At 29.3% G+C, this 22,033-nt stretch overlaps 1 protein-coding gene across 1 annotated transcript in view; it reads left to right on the top strand.

Moving 5' to 3' along the window:
- Positions 1–22,033, top strand: part of LOC142331365 (odorant receptor 56a-like) — a 309,107-nt gene that overhangs the window by 169,827 nt on the left and 117,247 nt on the right. The gene's annotated exons all lie outside the window — the stretch shown is intronic.

Below are 22,033 nucleotides of genomic sequence, written 5' to 3'. Positions count from 1 at the left end.
TGGGATGAAGAATGTAATTTAGCGGTTTTGATTAGTTTCTGTAATTTAGTTTTTGTTTGTTGTTTATTGTTTATTACTTACGATTATGAAGTTACATTTAAGTCGCTAATGACTATAATTGTTGATGAGACTATAAAAAAGAGTATTAAAGAATTAATAACTAAATAAAAGGCTGTAATAAACATTTTGATTAAACTCGAATAACATTTGAATTTTCTATTCACAGTTGTGAAAGTACTTTTACATTAAAATTAATTTATTACATCTCTCAGCTACCCCGACGGGGAGTCTTATTCTGTAAGACTTTGGGGGTTGGCTTCCCCACGGGCTTAGCCTCTGCAGCTTTTCTTCCCACTATAAAATGAGCTGCAGAACACTTTACATAATACACATATACTACACCAAGAACAGTACATAAATTACAACATACACACTTACACAATTACACAACAACAACCTACACTGAACGATGTCCTCTGGGCACCAGGGCGAACCCAGTTGTATTTAGCTACAGTTGGAACATGGTGAACATGGTGAACATGGTGTTGGATGCTCGATATATGTAAATGAAGAAACCCACTCTTGGAGACTGCCAGATGTGGCCAGTGTCTACACGGCAGAACTCACTGCAATTCAGCAAGCTCTTCGCTACACTGAACACTATTGCGAAGAGAGAGTGCTAATATGTTCCGATTCATTAAGTGCACTCGTCGCAATTCGGAACAAGAACATTAAGGATGTCCTAATTGCAAACATCCTGTCCATTTTATACGTACTAAAACAACGAGGACAGCGATGCGTATTTGTATGGACTCCAGGGCATGCTGGTATTATAGGTAATGAAATCGCAGACGAAGCTGCCAGAAAGGCAACAGTCTGCGATGACTTGGATGCATTTCCTGTAAGAGTGGCAGATGTTAAAAACCGTCTAACAAACATAGTAAGAAACAAGTGGAACGCTGAATGGAGGAGTTTAAATACAAAATTAAACTCGGTTAAAACTTCTCCTTATAAATGGAAAAGCGACTTTAAGTTGACTCGCCGTGAACAAGTAGCGGTGACCAGACTTAGAATCGGTCACACGCGATTAACAAATTTATATTTGTTAACCGGCGAAGTGAGACCAATGTGCGGTGTTTGTAATAAAACACTGACAATCAAGCATCTAATAGAAGAGTGTACCATATATGAGGACCTCAGAAAGAGGTTCCGTCTTACAAATAATATTAGTGCTGATCTGGATAATGGAAATGAAGAAAATATAGTTGCATTTTTACACGCCAGTGGACTTCTTAAAAGTCTATAAAATGGAAGTTTAAAGCTGTGGTAAGAGATACTCTAAGCGGTAGTTTTATATATACATATAAGGGAGTCTCGAAGCGTGGCACGTATAGTGATGGGAGGTAGCCCTCTTGCCTAGGCCATTTTGGCTCACCTGCATTCAAGAGCAGTGAGTCGGGGTGTGTCCGATGATGGCATGGGGGGCCCTCAAGGGTGGATTGAGGGCGCGAGGCTATGGGTGTGCGCCGTGCATGCCTATGGCCTGATAAAGAAGGATTCAACTGCCACGGCACCCTGGCACGACTGATATACTGCTCAACGGCGGTTCTGGTCGCCCCGAGGGTGCTTAAGCAAACTATAAATGAGACTTCGTAGAAGAAAGATAGATATGGTATTGATTAGTTTAATTTTAATTTTAAGTTCATGGTCTTTTGAGAACCTATCTCAAATTTTAATATTGGGGCCCTTTACACCCCGTAAGTGTTTGTGATTGTCCTTGTCTTTCATGTTTTAATGTTTTTTGTGAAGTTTGTGTTTTTAAATAAAATGTAAGGGCCCTTTACACCCTTACATATGACGATCCTGATGGAGATAATAATTTCTTTTAAAGAATGTGACGAGGGCTAATGACCTTAGCAGTCGATGCCCGTAAAAATTCAGTTAATAAAAAAAAAAAAAACAATCTCGTATTCGATTCTATTCGTTAAATTTTATGAATGCATGTACATTTTAATCTATGGAATTAATATAAAAGTAAAAAATGTTCCAACATGCTTATAAGTTGTGTTTACATATAAGATAAGTAATATACTTATACTTACATATGTATACGTATAAGATTCTTTGATAAATATCAATGGAAACCTCTTTGTGAATGTCATTTGTTATTTGTAATTAAATTTACCTATAGTTCCCGTTAATTGGAACTGACTGTAAATAAAAATACCTTCAATGCCAAAACAAAAAAAATCCCCGTTGGGATTAAAACATTAAAGAAAAAAAAAAGTAATGTTTTTACTTCATTATTATACAGAGTGCTTCATTTTAATCGCCCCGACGATTTTCTCATAAACTTTGAACAATACAAAAAAAATGACCTGAACAAAAGTTAATCAGGTTGGAGAGGGACACCTCATGGTGACCTTGGATTTGACCCTATTTTATTTCAAGATTAACCAATTTTTTCAAACGGATTGACTTATTTTTGAACCCACCAATGAAAATAGTGGAAAATTTAATATTTTAATGTGTAGTCACACATATGACTTTGGACCTTTTATTTGATGGTCAAAGGCTGACAATCAAAGCTAGTGTTAATTCATTTTTTTTACCTTTTCTCATAGTGTGTAAGATAAATGACCTGGAATATAAATATTCTACGAATAGTGTATGAACTTCAAAAACGTGTAACTAATACAATACTATCTCTGATGAAAATTCAATTGAATGTTTAAAGATTTTAATTTTTACTTTATTTCTATTTTATTTTTGTGTAATAAAAATAAAAATGAACAAAATTAAATCTCAATATACACATTAAAATAAAGAAAAAAAATGTAGTAAAACTACAAGTAACACATCTCATATATGAGCTACATTGTTAGTATAAAGAATAATTAAAAACTGTTAGTGCGTTCAAATAATAATTAAAATATTCCTTTACTAAAAATACGTAAATAATTCGTTTACATAAATAGTGGTACTAAGCAATCTTAAAATAATATTTTATTTGTATTAATTACAAACAGAATTATAAATTAATATTTTTATTACAGTAAATGCCCTTTTGTGTAAGATTATCATTATGTATCTTAAAGAAATTATTTCATACGAAAAACAAAACTCAATTTAAACCTGAGATTGTATTAAACAACTAGATATAAATAAAAAAAATTAAAAATAAAAGTTTGTTTTTTTGCTCAATAACAATTATAATTATAATCGGCTCTGCTGCGGAGCCATAAGTAAGTTTTCTGACAAAAGCACGTGATAAGAAGGTCCTTAAGGAACCCCGAAATTAAATAATACACAATAAACAGTTGCAAGTAAACTTAAAGTCAAATATGAAATTTCAAGCTCAGTCGTAAATCACAAACCAATAATTTCAGCACCATGTAGTCCACAAAACAAACATTAATAAAAAAGAAAAAAAGAAAAAGAAAGAGAAGTAACAAGAAATCAGATACGACACCACTAAACTTGACGGTGTTAGATTCCAAACTGTTACGCAGACCCTGAGTCGAGTACATGGGTTCGTTTCAACCGTCGGACGTCTCTGCTGTTATCGAGTAGATTAATTGGAAAGTGGTTTACATGATTCTCAAGCCTCTGCAGGTATTTGACATTGCGCCGCAATCTCACCAACCGATGGGAGCTCCAGATAATCCTGAATCTCATAATTCCGCGTGAACCACGGAGCTTCAGCAATTACACTCGCTCGTTCTGAAATCGTTCTATAATTTCCACATTACTATTACTAGTCGTTCCCAACAATTCCACACCGTACATACAGATTGGGCAAAGGATAGTCTTGTAAATTAAGATCTTGTTTGATAACGTGAGGCCTGAGTTCCTCCGTAGCAGCCAATGAAGTTCCCTGTACCTTGCGTTTAGCTGTTTCCTCTTCATCCTCACGTGACAATTCCAGGTCAAACGCCGATCCAGGTTCCCAGATAGTCCCAGATACCGCACAGTCTACGTTTGCGTGATCAAAACACCATCGAAGTACACACCTCTCCGCATGGCAAATGTGACGTCCCTCGACTTACCTTAATTAACCTTAATTCTCCACTTTTTCTGCCACACGCCCACACGATCCAGCGCCATTTGTAGGGTCTGCGAAGCTAGGCCAGAGTTTTCGTTAACGGCCAGGATAGCAGTGACATCAGCGAACGTGGCGACGATGCAATCATCCAGGACCGGAATGTCCGCATGTATTAGTCTACCATAGACATACTCTTCAAATAATATATGTCAATATATGCTCGTATTGAATAATTTACGCATGCGATCCTCCAAATCTGATATCAAGTTGTACTCAGGTATACGTGTATGTATGATGGATGTTTCAGTAGATGGATAATTATAAAAAAGCGAGTGTTGGGAAGTAACCGAATACGTTTGCAGTAAAGGATTTCCTTGTCAACCCGGAGTGATAGTACAAAAGGGAATCTTATTTGAGAGTTTCCACAGCCTTTGATGACTGTCCGACAATTTAAAAGGATTTTATGAATTAAATTTATTAAATATTTTCTAGAATTTTTACTGAAACCTCAAGTAATAGCGAATGATAGATAATCTTTGTTTTTATGATAGGCAAGACGTTTTATGAGAATTTTATGAATAATATAAATAAAATAATCATAAATATAAATAATCTTACCGAGTTAGTTATTGTTTGTGAACAGGGATAATTAAATGTTTTATTGAAACACAAACGGAATGTGGTATATGATAGGTTTCTAAATTGAAAGAGATTACATTATATGCTTTATCAAATTGTTATTTTTTTTCGATTACTTAGAGAAGATAACCTTATAATTTACGGATGGACTTGTTTAGTGACCACTGATAAAAACGATGATCGAATAGAAAAATTGTATCTGCATCTCATAGTATATATATCTCGAGACTTCGATTTTAGTTTGTCTTTTCTGAAAATATTTTATTATCAGAATTATTTCTGATCATTAGTTCAACGTTTTAATGGTTATAGTATTGTTATTTTACGAGTATATTTTCAAAATAATATCCATATTTTTAATTATTTATTTCCTATTTACATTATAATATGTACTTGAAATAACGCCATCGGAATCCTGAGTAACGGAAATTAAGGAAAGTTGTTACATTATAATGTATATTATAAGTAAATGTAGATTAAATAGAATTAATGTAAATTATACTAAGTAGAACTATATCATAACTACACAAAAGTTTTAATTATATCACGAATAATTCTAAGTTATCATACGTGTATACATACCCCACTTCAACTATAAAAGTGACATAATCCAATTTGCTTAGCCGAGTCATATTCTAAATCTTATATGAATTTAACAGTAAAATTAAAAGCAAAGGGATAACTATGTTTGATTGTGGCAAAAACGACAACCGATTATGTTGGAAAATGTGCACTATTCGTTCCTCTAAGGATAAGTCAATGTAATTCTGAAAATAATTGTTGACCGCACATAAATTGAGTTTGTTTGACTGTATTAAATAGAAACATTAATTAAAAATATAGATACCGTAAAGGCAATTTAATTTACCGAAAGAGATATGGCGTTTATTAAATAACCGCATTTAAGTTCCCGGATTTAAATTTGCTGGGACAAATATATAACAGCAATATAATAAAGTACTTTTATTTCACATTTTTCATTTTAAAATTTTAACTTCATTCGATAATCAAATTAAACTAGATAAAGGGAAAGGTTTTAATTCTGCATAGTTTTGAAATTTCAAGTTCATATTAGATAAGCGGCCGTAAGTCTGCGAATTAAATCTCCCTAAATGGCTAGGAGAAAAATTACATGTCTGTCGAATGAATAAAACATTTTATTAAAAACATTATTATATGTAACTTATGTGGATATTAAACTAATCGATGAATGCGTGTTAAGATGGTTCGTGTATTTTAGAATAATAATTAATACTACATCAACACATATTACTTTTTTTTTAATTCTGAAAAAAAAACAACATTGACCTCAATTATCTCAATTTTTCGTTCCTTTACAGTGCGATAGATGATTTAATACAATATTTCCGAATTCTAGCAGAGTAAATACTGCTTTTTTATGATTACTGAAGGTGTTTATTTAAACGAAAAGCGTCGTATGAAAAAAACTATCTATCGAATTTTACGTACTCTGTTATATAAGATTTTACTATTTCTCATGAACATATAAGAAATCAAATAATATCCTCCAGTATGAAATACTACTTTCACAAAGTGTGTTGTTATTGCGAGTGGTGAGTTACAAGAAATACCTTAAATTTAACGATATTTTTTCTGTATCGGACTTGTTACTATTTTTAGAATAAAGTACGTATTCAACATAAAATTTGTATTCGACCATGAATAAATGTATCTTTGTATTCATGGAAATAGAAATAAATATTTACGCCTGACGACATACGACGTGAAAGAAGTTAACGTTTACGAATAAATCGATACCACAGAGATATTTTTACGTACAACTGTTTAATAGTAAAAGGAAACTTCTTTTACTTTCCTGGAATTTCTAGAGCTATATATTAAATTCCAGAGGTATGTTGCGAGAAAAAAAATAATTGTAGCAGTACGTGTGTACGTGTACACACGTGTGTTGAAGTGTTTGAAGTTAAACAACTTTAGACTTGTGCAGATACTTGTGTAAAAGGGGCAGTTTGTAAGTAAAGATTTCGGATTAATATCTCCAATGTTATGGGGGTAGTTTCTTTGGCGCTCATTTTCAAAAAATCCCCACTTTTTATTAACCTCAGCCATGTACATGCTTATCTTACCTTTTTAAAAACAGTTTTCCTCCCGATTCTCCCTTGTCATTTTCTTTTCCCTTTTTTTAAAAACGCTATCTTTTTATCTATTCTTTATTTTTTCTCTTAATTGTTTTATGTCTACCTAACACCCCAGTAGTGCAAATAGCCAAAAAAAAAAAAAAAAAATACTTTGAGGGCAATATTAAGGGTGGTGGAGTCAACCAACGTTTAAAAGAATAAATGCCGATGCCAGGAAAATAGGACGAATTTGTTGCCTGTTTTATTCCCTGCATTTTTAAGAAGTGTTTTTTAGGAATTGTTAATACCAAATGCATTCGCGGAAGTCGGTCAATTATCTATTGTTATGTAGTCGTGTTAGTAAACAAATAGTCACCATTGATTTACGCTTTAAAATGTGGTAACATTTATGAAGTTATCGTATGAAATTACCATACCACTGGATATACACACAAATTTTAAAGTTAATAATCCGAAGATTATTATGTTAAAATCCTTTCACGCAACCAGATTTATATTCTATATATTGTTATTTCAGTTCAGATTATAATATTAATAGTCACAATTATTTTTATTAATGTAGAAATGAATATACTGTGAACTTTACTTGTTTTTTCAGGCTTGTGTTATCACTATAAGTAGGTTATTACCAACGTTTAAATATATGTATATATATATTTTTTATAAAGGTTGGTATTTTTTCATTCACCGAAAAGAATAAATAAAATTCAGAAAATACTTTTTTATAAAAATTTTTTATTGCTAAAAAAAACACCGTTTTCTTTAGATAATTCTACGTTTGAGTAATTTTGCCACTATCATTTTTTTTATAAACTTATTTAACTTGCTTTAGTTATAATCAAATCTTGCAACTGCTATATCTTTTGATCTATCGTATGAAAATCATTGAAATTTGATACACGTATGTAACTTCGATGACAATACAATACTACGGTGTTAGAATTTGGATATGACCCACCCCCAACCTCCACGCCATACCCTTGCGCTAAATTCATGCATGTTGCAGAACATTTTTATTTCTCATGAACTATCATATGAAATTGACTGAAATTTGGTACACGTATGTAACTTCGATATGTAAAAATAAATATTTTTAATTTTTAGTCTTAATAAACAAACAAACTTGAACAATCAATATTTAGATAAACAAATAATACTCAACAAATAATATTCAGATATAAATATTATTAAAATACTTTTTTTGGATGTAAAAAGTTTATTTTTCATTAAAACTAAAAAGTTTAAATAAAAAAAAAATTCAAAAAAACAAAAAAAAATACAAAAATGTATTTGATTACATATAAAAAATTATTTTTTAAAAAAGCTTTTATTTAATTAATATTAATATTAACATTAATGAAAAAATGAAACAAATTAGAAAAACCCTCTTAACAGTAAAAAATAAGAATTAAATCAAATTGAGAATTTTAAACATAAAAATATAATATATTATCAAATATAAAAATGCACTGAAAAGTAAAAAATTAAATTGTAAAACAATTTTCCTTGAATTTATTATCGTGGACAGTATCACATTTTGTTAAAAAATAGATAACAGGGACGTCCCTACAATAGAAATTTCAGACACAATTCACAGATTTATACAGAATAAGATCTAATACCAAGTGGTGATACGTCGTGAACACAGTTCGAAAGGAAATTGATAAATCCATCATCAAAATTGTTACTGGTAATCTTTATTAAATTTATCATTCGGAATTAAATTATAAAAGTTTAGCTGCGTATACATAATATTATTTATTACTAGAGTCTAAAAAGGGGATTTTTTTTACAGAATACGATACCGTAGATTTCACCGCCAAAAAATGGTGTTGAAATTCATTTATTGAATACCATAACTAGAGAAAAAAAAAAATTCAAAAACGTATAAAAATTAATTTTAGCGAAAATGGGTGTGAATTTCTTAGTTGGTAGTTTATTAGCTGAAAAAATTTAGACAAAGCACGTTACTCCGTTATCAAAAAAATGCATCCTACTCCAATTATTAGTGTTGATTATAAATCGAAGGGAGCATTTAACGTTATATAAAATATTGAGAAATCAGTTTTAAATGTATTTTCAGTGATATTCTAAGAGGTAGGAAATTATTAAAACTAAATGTTTTTTATACATCAACTAGTAATCAATCTTCCTGAAAACAGTATATAAAAAGAAGTGTCTAGTATACAAAAAAAATACATTCTTTAAAGAAATATTGTCTATAAAGAATATAAGAATCATTTTCTCAGTTTCATTATTCACTTTCGGAGACACATAACGATACAATTAAAGGCTCTTGGCAATAAAAAAAATATTGCAATTTTGCCTTAAACAAATGTGTATTTACACAAAACATGCTAGAGTATACCATAATAATATGGATAGAACAAGAGTTAAAATATATTTGTTAATATTCTATCCATCACTTATTGTTGAGAATTTGATGGATAACATCTGAGTTTGTAAAAGGATATTCAGTTTCAACCGTAGATCATTTAAAGTAAAAAAAATATCAGAATCCGAAAAATTACGTTGACTGTTACGTTCTGTATATACCCAAGTCAATAATCCAACTATCCTTATAATTATCAGTTATTTATGAAAATAAATAATCTACGATTAAGTTATATTATCACTTACGTACGTCAAACAATCACTACGATATCTATTAGCATATGTTTTGCATGTTTTTTTAGGCGAATCAATTTATTTTAATTTTCTTATATTTTTTTCGCTTACTTATCATAACATATTATCTAATACATTTGTATTTTAATGGAATTATATGTTTTATGTTTAATCATCATCCGAAATCAGACATACCATCCTTATCGTTATTTTGATATACATCTTTTCATCGGTAAAAAATTATTTCAAACAATATCGCTTAAAAAGTAGTTGAGAAATAAGCAAAAAAGGAAATAGGTACTAACTACCAATGTAATATAAACGTTAATTGAAAAATAGAAATAAATCATAAAATAAAAAATATTTACGTAAAATATAATAATTAAAATTAAAATAGTAATCATGATTGTGAATAATTTTTTTTATTTGTTTATTTGATTTGTTTGTGCAACAGAACAGCTACAGTTGTATGTTGCACAATATCACATAAAATCACAAAAGAACATCCACAGCCGTATAAGGATTGTCAATTTGAACAGTAGAGAATTAAAATTGAAAAAAGAAAGCTAAATAATCAAAGTTCTGATTTATATATACTTTGTGTCCATTTCAATGTCAATAAACAGGCAATGACATAGAGTAATAAACAGTTGTTAACATATCCATGCCTATAAATATAAGCGGAATATTTCTTTATGAGAGCGTGTACATGACATTCATTAAGAATAGCTTCTGGTACTAAATACGAGAATCTATTCGAGTAATTCCTAAAGAACCCATTTCATCTAAACTCAGAAAAAGATAGGAAACTCACATCAATAAAAAATCCACTTTTGAATTACTTATATTTTGGCGGTATAAATTTAAGTCGCTACAGAGGTACTTCAGTATCATAGTAGGTCATAGTAGTATCATATCGGCTTTTCTTTTTTCAGTATTAAATATTAAAATGTCTACGTGTTCGGTCACACGGTTACATTTCTCTTTTCTTTCTTCCTTTTTTTTTTTATAGAATATTTTTAGAATTTCTATATTCTGCTACATATAAATTTTACATACAATATTCTTACAAATACGAGTATATCTTATCTGTTGAAAACCAATTGGATAATTGGATAATTGGATAATTGGATATCCTATAAATACCTTTCTCAAACACAGCACATATAAGCACCGCAAATACAAGTTCTGCTTATTTCACTAGAATTTGAATCCAATTTTCGGAACTAGTTACCGCACGCTAAAGAAACAAAAGACTTACATATTTAAGTAAGGTGAAAAATCGATTTCTGCTATAAGAAAAGTCGTGACATGTACAAAGTGGTCTTGCAGTTCAATAAAACTGTTAATTAATTTCATTCGGTAACTAAACACAACAAGAAAAGAAGAAAATTATTTTTACAGGTAAATTGATTTTCCTCACTCATATTAGACATATAATATATATTTTTATTAGAATTATTTTTAGTCCTTCTGTACACTTGTTAAGATTCTTCTTAAAATTTAGGGAAATTAGGATTTGCAAACTTATAAAAAAATTCTACGTTGAATTTTAAAAACGACAAAGAAATGTGTTTCCTTTAAACAGCGCATAACGGCAATCTATTGAATGTATGTACAATCAAAAAAATAATAATTTTTCACTAAAATGAATTTACGATAGTAATTATTACACCGTATATACGAGTATATCAAACGAAATTTAAATACGAGTGTAGTTACAAAAAAGAGAAAAAAGAAAATTATTTTTTGGAATTAAAATTATTTTAATTAATTTATCTCTTCAATTAATATGTGTATGTGCAATATTTAACAACCAGTTTTAAAATTATATTAGTTTATCCACAGAAATTTGAATTATTAGTGAATTTAGATTAAACTTAAATAGTGTAATTTTAATTATTCAAGTTCATTATATGCCTTCTATTTTTTCCACATTCGAATACGATAATGTTTTAGTATTTGATATTTTTCTGGGTTTTACAATTAAAATAATAATATTCATATGAGATTATAATTTGGCAACGTAAATCGTATAGCTGTCACTTTTTGCATTGCAGTGGCGTATGACAAGATATGATATGTGCTTTATATTAAACGACAGAAAAATAAAATTTAGATGTCGAGCTTATAACTGCAGAATTTTGTGTAATGAATATTTTTTGATAATAACAATATGATGCGTAAACTTTCTTTGTTTTTCTTTTAGAAATATTTTCTTATTCATTGCTCACTCTTTATTAATTATTCAATTTTTTATTTCATTCCCAAAAAGTGGAAATATTTTTATTTTTAACGATGAAACTGTATTTCAACATTTTATTCCTGCTATAAATACAAAAGTAAGCCACAGGTGTGTGGCTACTTTGAATTACACGTTTTACAAATAACAAGCTATCTGTCAGGAAATAGAAGTCCGTAGCCTTCAAAGTAAGCATTGTGAGATTGACGAAATTAAGATTACGAAAATTGAATTACATACTAATTCGTAGAATTTGACTACTAAATCGCGTACAAAAAAAAAAGGAAGAAAAATCAAAAAGCCGACGGTTTGTAGCGGATACAATTAAACATTAACGAAAAAACAGGTAAACATTTTGAAAATAATCAAATAGGTACGAATATAAATGAAGTTGATCAATTAGGAATGAAACCTATATTTTATATTTCCCAGAATTAGATGATTAGTAAATATAGATGATAAGGAAATTCAGTCTGTAGAAAACCAGTTAGAAGGTGACCTGTTTCTTTCACGTCAAATCGAAGAAGACGACCAGACAATGTACACAAATTATGAAGTTGATACGGTAACAAGTACACCAATATCTGAAGAAACAGTAATTTATGGAAAAAATCAAATTGAATTAAAATTAGTTAAAAATAATCCACGTAAGTTAAAAGTACAGAGATTGTTCGAAAACAGTTAAAGTAGAATATATTGAAGAAATATCAAAAAATAATTACATCAGTTATACTGTTAACTTTGGTAAGAAATATTTGATACCAAAAATAAAATATAGATTACATTTTGAAGACTATTTTTATGAAAGATTTACAACTGTTATTGTAGAATATTTTTAAAGTAGTCAGTTACAGAATTGACTATTTTAAATAAGTTGAATTTACTTAAAAAAGTGTGAGTAAATTATTGGATATTATTAATAATGATGAATTACAAGAAGTAATTGATAATTACCATATAGATAAATCATTGAGGTATAGGAGAAACATACTAACAAATTGAAGGAATATATTACGCATCAAATTTAAAAACATACATACAGAATTATATTAATATTTGCAAAATATGTTTAAAAACGAAAAATGAAAGAATTCTTTTATATTTAGAGATAAATTTAAAACCAACGCCCAATAACACATTACAAATATTGTACATTGATAGTATTTAATTGGAAAAAAAAAATTGTCAATAATTGATGTTTTTTCAAGGTATAGCCAAGGTTATTTAATTGCAGGCCGACAACCGACTGAAATAGCAGATAAGTTATTAAACTATTTTCCTCATTATGGAATATCGGAAATAAATATTTTCGGTAGTGGTACAGAATTTAAAAATTCTGTATATAAAGAGTTAATCATGTGATATAAAATAAAAATACATTTTACTAGTACACAGCATCTTCAATCAAACGGTATATGTGAAAGGTTCTACTCCACATTAAATGAACACATAAGGATATTTAACAACAGGGAAGAATTTAAAAATAAAAGTATAGAAAATAAAATAAAATACGCACTTGTAGCATATAATAGTAGTATTAATAATATCCATTCAGTTTTTCTATTATTCCCGTTTGAAATATATGAACACGTTAATCCTAACTCATTATTAGAAGTAGATGCACAGTAACAACGATTATGTTAACATTCATATAAAAACTTTTTAAAAATTAGGAGAACATGAAAGGAGATCAATGAAAAACCTTAAAAAAGCTAAATGTCAATAAAGAAAAATTACCCGAAATGCCGTTAGAATAAACAAAGTAAAACGAAAAATAAATGTACAAGAAAAATTATTTCGATCGATAAACAATGGAAAACAGCGGGAATTTGTGGGAGACATTATAATACAAAAAATAAAATCTATTTACACATATTAAACGTCCTAGAAAAATTAAAAGTTTAAAACGAAAAGGCGTGGTTGTTGACCCTTATTTAAATCCTGTCCAAGGCAAATCGCATTCCTAAACAAATATTCATGTCGCGTTATTATATATTATTATAATTTGAATGTTGCAATTTAAAGAAGTTAAATAACATTTATATGAATATATATTGCTAAATAATATTTATCCATAATGAAGATAATAATTGTATATTGCCAAATATTAATTTTAATGTTAACTATGCCAACTATGTCAAATGAATGGATACTATTTGTCATAATTAAAATAAGAGTCTTTTTTAAAAGATAACATCGTTTTGTACTAACATAATTTATACATATGGACGTGATACATATTCATAAGCAATATTATTCGAAGTAAAAGTAGAATATTAACAGAATTTTTTTACGATTCTCCAGTGTACAAGTATATCGACGCTTTTTTTTAATAAAAATATAGTGAAGTTAACCTTATATTGTAAGAGTATGGAATAATACACATTATCATAGCGGGAAATGTGTGCCCTCAACAGTAAATAAATGAAAAATTATCCTTAGTATTATCTAGAATTAAAAAGTGGTATAGATGGTAAACAAAGATAAGAACAGAATCAGGAAATACTCGACCAATCTTAAACATGAATAAAGTGCAGTCACCAGTTTTGTTATTTGTCGCACGAAGCAAAATAAGAGAATACGTAAGGATAAAATTAAATATTTATTAAGAGTAGAAAAGTGCTTGCTCTGGAAGCATATAGGAAACAAAAAAAAAGTATACTAGTCAGTCTGATAGATGTATGTATATATGACAGCATCTTGAAAAGTGTAAATCGAAAATTTTACAGTCGAAAATTCGATCCGTTACAGTTTAGCCAGTTTAGGACTGAAATGAAAACACGACCGCACTGTGCGGGATTCTTATGTAGAATGGTCATATTAGATTAACTCGCCGGCCAGCACTAGTAGATGCTAGAGTGCAGCACCAACCGGCTCAATATGGAACGGAACATATGTAAATGATAATATTTTTGCGGTTTAAAATGCCAGATAAAATGGTTTTTAAGAAAACATACCCGATGGTTATTAAAAACCATGAAATCTTTAAACATATATTTTTATGAAAATTCATAAACAGAAATGATTATGGTTTAGACAATTTTATTGTATTTTGTGTACAAATCATGGTAATTTAAGAAAATAGTAACGTCCAAAAATTAATATAAAAAAATATATTTCTCATCATTCATAAAAAAAAAAAAAAGGTTAAGATTTATATTCCTGTGCAATTGAATACTGACGAATGTCGGCTACTTCACGAAGCAGAGTAGCTGACATAATAGAAAGACTTCCGGGAAGGTAAACTACATTAAAAATTTCCAACAAAATATTCCGCGCTAAAATGAAAGACATAAACCGTACCGTTCGGTTTATGATTTATTTTATTGTTATTTTTACTGTAGAATATGGCTGTAGTTTAATATTTAAGAAAGAGTACGTGTAAATTCACGGGCATTAAAAATTTACCATTTGGTTTATTATAGTCACGCAATTTTTTTATAGCGTAGAGATATATATTTTTTTTATCGATTTTCTGTAGAGACCGTGTATTCATATCACATTAAATTATGCATTTGTGGAGTATCTTTCAGTTCGAAAATTTATGTCAAAAATAGAAGAATCGTTTGAAAATTTAAGGTTTATCTCCATATTTTGTTTGAATGGGTGTATTTGAATATGAATATATGTACATTTTTTTTTACTTATAGAAATACTTATAAACCGATTCCTTTTAAAACTGATGTAAGTCAGTTTCGAAGTACTCTTCGCTCTTACTGTTTGCTCTACTATCTTGTTAACTATCACAAATATTAGTGCTTTTGAATGAGAATACATTTCATAGTAGTTGATAAAAAATACCTAATAAAGGTCTAATGGGACTAAATAATTGAGGTAAGAATCTGTTATAATTTTCATTTAAACGAATAAAAAAATGAAATTAATGTGTGATGTAATGTATATTTCTATTCAATTAAATTTTACTTAAGAAAATAATCAATTGTTCAATCACAACACAAATTCATCAATTTTTTACGTTCAGAAACTACCCAAAATTATATTGCTAAGATTAAATTTGTTTTTTTTTTTATTATCGGAAAAAAATAAAATAAAAAATAAATTGATTTGATACCTTAGATCTGTGATTCCCAAACTGGGCGTTGCGGCGCCCCGGGAAGCCGCGGTCTCTTCACTGGGGTGCCGCGAAATATTGTAAAAACTTCATAATTAATTGAAACAAGACATTTATAATTATCAATTTAATGTTAATAAAGTAAAAAATAATGAAGATACATGAGTTTTATTTACTTTTATCTCTTACGAGTAGTAATACTTTTACTTAGGGTAGGCACCATGGAAAAATTTTAATTGAAAAAGGGGGACTTGGAAGTGTGAGGGAATTATTGCCTTTGATATTTTTTTCTTTTGTTGACAATCACAAAGCAGTAACAGGTAGACTAGCATAAAGAATTCAAATTCATTAACGACAAATCGAACAAATCTATGATCGTTATCAAGAAATATTTTCACTACTTTCGCTTTAAATTAACAAAAAATTTAATTCCTACTTTTATATAATATATATATATTTATTGGACGCTTTTATGGTTTTTAACTTAGAGTTAATTCTAATTATTTTGATGATAAAATAAATTATCTGACTACAAACAAATCCTTTGTGCAGAAACTTCTTATGAAAAAATTATGTAAAACTATAAATAATCCACGCGGTAGATCTATTTGATAATTGATATGAACTATAAATTTTTTTAAAGAAGTAATACCTTATGGGAAAAATAATAACGATAATCAACTACTTATTTAAAAAAAAATATCTTTATTAATTAATGAAAACACTAATCTCCGAAAAATTATTCGTGTAATCTTATAATACATATTAATGTCTAACACTAAACTTATATTTATTATATATAAATACAATTATTATTATTATTATTATTATTATTATTATTATTAATATAAATTTAAACTAAAGAATATAATAGTATTAAAAAAAGCCGAAAAATTTATTTTTCCCTAATAATAGGAGACGTGAATCACCAACTCCAACTGGCAATAAATACGACCGCATTTTTTATACCAATAAGAGAAACAAATAACTAAACTACAGCCCACAATTTTCATATATATATTTTTAGCCGGAAGATCTATATTTTATTCCAATATGATCTCTGTAACAAATTAAAAAGGAAGTGGGAATTTGACGTATTAAAACGGCCTTTAGCCAATGTCGTCTTCTCAAACGGCGCACAATAAATAAAACATAAGGTATAATTTATCGGGCTAATGATCTCGTTTTATCAGACGTTAGGATTTGAAAAACTGTTACTTGTTGTTTGATTGCTCTGCTTTGCTAAGGATGTCATTTTATTAGAATATTTAACTAAACGGGAAACACATTTACTTAAATTAGGTAATTTATCTTTAATTATAATAATTGCTCTTTTTTTATTACTTTTTAGGTAAATATTGAACACAGTGTATAAGACGATGAAGGAAACTAACATAATAAAAAATGTGTTACGTTTACTAGGATTTAATGAAGAAAAGAATTCTTCCAGAACATTAATATTTAGAATAACATCAATAATTATGTTTTTCGGAGCGGTAATGAAAATTTTTAAAACGTGGAATTTCGATATAATCAAACGATTTACAGCGATAAAAGATTTAAGCGTGATTGTATCATCATTTGTATTATATGTAGAAATTGTATTTGTACCTCGTAATATATGGTCGTTGATGAAAATAATCGATAAAGATTTTTTTAAAACACTTGACAACTTAAAGATAAAATTGTCAAACGAAAAAATAAATCTGATAATACGTAATAAAACCTCACAAAAATTTTATTTGAAAATTACACTGTGCATGATATTATCGATTTCAATCATATCAGTGTTTCTACCAATTTTTATAGTTATTTATTTAAATTTCACAAAAAATGATGGAGATTGCATAAATTATCAAGATGTACCATTACCGAGTGATTTTTGGATTCCAGAAAAGTTTAGTCGTTCCGTAATTGTATTTTTGTCGATACATTTTCTATCTTCATTGAATTATACACTAATCGGATTTTACGCCTTTACTGTTTTTGGTACTTTTACTGCTACGGCTAAATCGATTATTATAGATTTAAAATTGTATTGCGTTTCATTAAAAGAAATTGATAAATACGTTGTAATTAATTATTTCAATGACGACAAACTTAGTGCTACTAATTATGAACATTATAATGCGGATCGAAGTGAAGAAAAGCCATTCTTTTCTCAATCAACTGGTTTTAATAATAAAATCGATTTGAAAAAACTAAAATCGTACGTTAAGTACTTATTAAAACAATATAATTTGATTTGCAGGTAAGTTAATTACTGTCCGATGACAAGTGGAAAGAACTAGTGTAGTAGGCTATTATTCAGTTTATTGATATTAACTGTTACCAATTTTTGGGAATTTTATCCGTCTCTAATGAGATGCAATTGAAATGATCTACACGACTCATACTCATAAAGTATCGCATTTTTACTTTCCTTCTATTTATTCCACCGTTGAAAAATTAAATGAATATTTATTATTGATTTGAACACAATAATCTGTATGTAATACTGCAACAACACATGAATAATTAAATACAGAACTTTATGTGGTTTCGTAATAATTAAAATCGATCCTTTCCTTAATCGGTTTACCAAATGAGTGTAATCTATTTCGTTAAATATTTATTTCAGTAAATTATTTTTCAACCGTCTAGACTAGAAACACCATTACTATTTTAATATGAAAAATAGACCTAAACAAAATAATATAATAAAATTAAAAAAAAGTTGGTACAGTTATTTTCCCTTGATGTTTAAACGAAATGCGAATCGCTAATTGTAACAAAGAATAAATGCGATTAATTGTTTAATATTAATAGAATAAACAAATAACTAAAGTTACAGAGCACACCCATTCACAATCTTCATATCGTGCATTCTCTTTCCCGAAATATCTTTCAGATATTAGTAGTCGTAACATTGTTATCAATCTTAATTTTTATTTATACAGTTCTATCTGACTTTTTATATTTATTTTGATTAAATTCGATTGATAATTCCTTTTTATAACTACATTTATTTTATAAATTATCTAACGAGAATTACGTTACATAGAAAAATTGGAAAATATTGCCCAAAACTTCCAGATTATTTGAGAAAAAAAATTTACATTAATAATATATATATATTTTTTTAAATTTAAATAGTTTCATATAATTGTACAATATAGGGTCCCGCTGAGACATAAGTCTTATCAGTAGGTTCTATTAACACGATATTCAAACTTTTTCGCCCACCGACCACATTGAAAATAAAAAGTTTTCTAGCGCCCTCCAAAATTTTTAAACTTACGATTTGTTAAAAAAATAATTGCAATTGCTGTTTTTAAGATGCGCTTTTAAAAACAGCAATTGAAGTGTTTGTTTTTAAACGTGGCACATCCTATTTTTGTGTTAAAACTTACATTTTAAATAAGAGCAATTTCTCACTGATTATTTTTTTATTAAAAGCTTTTATTTAACTCGCTTTAGGAATATTCAAATCTTGCAACTACTATATCTTTTGATCTATCGTATGAAAATCAATTAAATTTGGTACACGTATGTGACTTCGATGAAAATACAGCACTACGGAGTCGGAATTTGATATGACCCACCCCCACGCCACCAGCGAAATCCGATAAATACTTTGTTTTTAAATAAAGCTGTAGCTGCGGTGGCGTTAATACATAAGTACCGTAATTTTCCCTACTCTTTTTTCTTACGCGATTGTGTTAATCCAAACGGTTAAGTTTTTCTTTGTTATTTTACAACTCATACATTTTAATCGTTTTTTTATTTTTTTTTATTCAAGTAATATGGTAAATGTAAATAAATCCATCCAGCTGAGCATAACAGCCGCAAATCAATGTATATTCTTTCAATTGTGTATCTACTTATATTTAAGTACTGAGGTAAGATATTTAAGGAAAAGCTCCAATATTACCTTTCAGTTGGGATTACTATTAAAATCTTCGTATAGTTTAGTCAGATATTTTTAGAATATACTCATTACTTATGAGAAAAGTTAAGAGTTGGCCGCATCGCAATATCAGAATCAATTTTCATATCGCTCTTTTACATCTGTCAGATTTTTATTTCAATATGCGATTAAAAAAACTTTTTAGAAAAGTTATACTCCTCAGTCTCCCTTCAACGCGATACTACGTTTAGATTGGTTATAAAAGTCATTAGAAGACCTAGATAAAACTTTAAAACGCCTGTAGAATTCTTTTAACATTTTCTAACTCTTTAACTTAGTTTTATCGATTAGACCGCACCTTCTTCATGAAAAAATTTATTTTAGATAACATAAAATAGTCCCCAAGGGCTAAATTTGGTGAATGTGGAGTTTAGTCCAGCACTGACATCTGTCGTTTGGACAAAAGTTGCCGTACAGTGATAATTGGGTGAGCTAGCGGATTGTTGTGAAAAGGATGAAAAAGATCTTGCATGAATTTGACCCGATGAACGTTTCAGGACACCTTGATTGACACCATCCAGTTATTCACCCACGCGGTCAGCATCTGGTTAGTGACAAAACATTTTTATATTGTAATTAAATATTAAAATTGAACAATCGTTGTTTTACACCGCCAAAAGTACTCAATACCCATGTAATATTTAAACCAATCACAACTACTATTGTAATAGAAAATTTGTCGTTCACTCATAAAGCTGATGATAGTGCTGGACCTAAACAATTAAACTCGATTATTTTATTCGTAAAACTTCAATTAAAATTGGCAGTAACTATAAAGACAAATGGTAAAAAATTTAAAACCAATATTAAGAAAAATAATTCTAAAAAGGATAAATAATACTCTTATAGTTTTTTTTGTTTTTAATATTAGAATGTGACGACCATATAAAGAGGGCTACCGAAAAAATCTCTTAATTTATTACTAAAATTAGAAATTAGAACAATAAAAAAAAAAAAAATCTCAGTGTGCTATGGGTCTTATGGTTTTCTTTAAACCATTGAATTTTTCTTTTTTTTAAAATTAAATATATGTGTATAGCCTTTAAAAAAATGTTCCTGTATAAAACGTGCATTACGCTTTAATTGCTAGGAATATAGAACTGCATCATTATAAAAATAATTGTATAACAGTAAATACAGAAATAGAAATGACGTTAGAAACGGTCTTTTGAATACGGTAAAATTCATCTTTTATTACAATGAGTTTTCAACTTTCGGGCGAAAAAAAATTAGTAATTTATCAGAATGATACGACGTTGTATTTTTTTACGCTATAATTGCGTCAAAAAAATAGCTCTATAAAAATACGCTATTTTTATAGCGTATTTTTTTTACGCTATAAAAATATCGTTAAATAGTTTTTGGAGGTCATGTCCATTTTTTATTAATATTTATTCCTGTTTAGCTACCTGGAAGACACTAACAAGACCGTTATAAAAATTTATTTAGTATAAACCATAAAAACCTTTTTTTCTTTTTTTAATGCTATTATTTATAGTCGCATCAACAATTAGTCATTAGCGACTTATCAGTGTAATGTAACTGTACAACCAGTGAATGTGTAGTCTTGAACCAACTCAGGCCGACTATTCCTGAGACGTGTGGTTAATTGAAACCCAACCACCAAAGAACACAGGTATCCGTTGAAGTCGGGAGTTCCAAATGGAGGATTTAGACCTGTTAAAAATAAAAAAAAGAAACTGTAAGGTAGAAAATGGAAAATGACGGACTGGGGAAAAAGTTATTTTAAAAATGTTCTATTCGAAATGAAACGAATGCAATGAGTAATTAGTTTTTTGTTTTTTAATTTCTTTTCTTCTTCACCGGGCCGGATCCTGCAATTAAGTATTACTCAATCCAGAGTATCCTTTACTCTAACAGGCCTCCACGTCTCGGCCTGCCGGTCGGATCTCACTTTGCGCCCGCCTCAAACCCCCACAATAGGATCAACCAGGCCCGGCTATGCCGTCCTGGGTCCCCACTCCGGGAGTCAGGACTCGGTCTTTATGCCAATGCCTCTGACGGGGACACCCCGAGTGGGTTATCCTCGTCGGGTTTTTTTTGCTCGGGAGTGCGAGAGTGCCTCATCGTTACCGCCAACTCGTGCAAGCATGTGCGAACAGAGGGCTGTCCCTCATCCCCGGGCCCCCTGATCTTTCTCCTGAAGAACCCTTGCCACGAATCCTGCAATGGTATCAAAACTCTTGGGTCTCCGCAACATGGTGGCGATGATCTTCTCCAGTCCGGTAATCGCCGAGCAAGCTAGGCGGTAAATCAGCTGATTTACAACTACGAGTTTACCACTAGACCAATCCGGTGGGTTAAAAAAAGCTTAGTA

Source organism: Lycorma delicatula, chromosome 10, assembly GCF_047948215.1.
Source record: "Lycorma delicatula isolate Av1 chromosome 10, ASM4794821v1, whole genome shotgun sequence".
NCBI lineage: Eukaryota > Metazoa > Arthropoda > Insecta > Hemiptera > Fulgoridae > Lycorma > Lycorma delicatula.
The sequence above is the reverse complement of the archived record's forward strand: the minus strand, read 5'-3'. Positions and strand labels throughout refer to the sequence as shown.